Genomic DNA, 559 nt, shown 5'->3' on the forward strand with positions numbered 1-559 from the left:
CAGACAGACAGACAGACAGACAGACAGACAGACAGACAGACAGACAGGCAGGCAGGCAGACAGACAGACTTCCGTCACAGTTTCCGCCGCGGTGACCACGAGCGAGCGAATTACTCACAATGAAGAAGGCGCCCTACAAACGCGTTGGTCGAATAAGACGCCGCCGCTTCCTTCCACCGTCTGGAGGGGAAAATTTTCCGCAGAATTAACAAAGAAAAGAAATTAAATAAATATTAGGCGGAAAAATGATAGGGTGGCCGAGGGGAGAGGGGTGCACAGTATATAATTCTTTTAAAGCACACAGCAGCGGAAGGGGAGCGAGCAAGTGAGAGAGCGAGAGCGAGCGAGCGAGAGAGAGAGCCATAGCAGGAGTTTGGTCTTATTCACTTTATTATTAATAATCTGGAAGCGCTGGCGTCGAGTCGTTAACGCCATCCAGCCACAGCGGCGGGGATGACCAACATGGGGTGGAAGTGGCGGGAGGGGAGGGTGGGGAGGGGAGATGAGGGGAGGCGGGGAAAATAATAAGACCCGGTACACCACGCCTCGAGGCGCTCAG

General features: G+C 53.7%; 1 protein-coding gene across 2 annotated transcripts in view; it reads right to left on the reverse strand.

Moving 5' to 3' along the window:
• The window catches only part of LOC113206416 (5'-3' exoribonuclease 2 homolog), an 18900-nt gene that overhangs the window by 15497 nt on the left and 2844 nt on the right, over positions 1–559 (reverse strand). The window lies entirely within an intron of this gene.

The sequence above is a fragment of the Frankliniella occidentalis genome, unplaced genomic scaffold (assembly GCF_000697945.3).
Source record: "Frankliniella occidentalis isolate FOCC.00 unplaced genomic scaffold, Focc_3.1 Scaffold50, whole genome shotgun sequence".
Classification (NCBI taxonomy): Eukaryota; Metazoa; Arthropoda; class Insecta; order Thysanoptera; family Thripidae; genus Frankliniella; species Frankliniella occidentalis.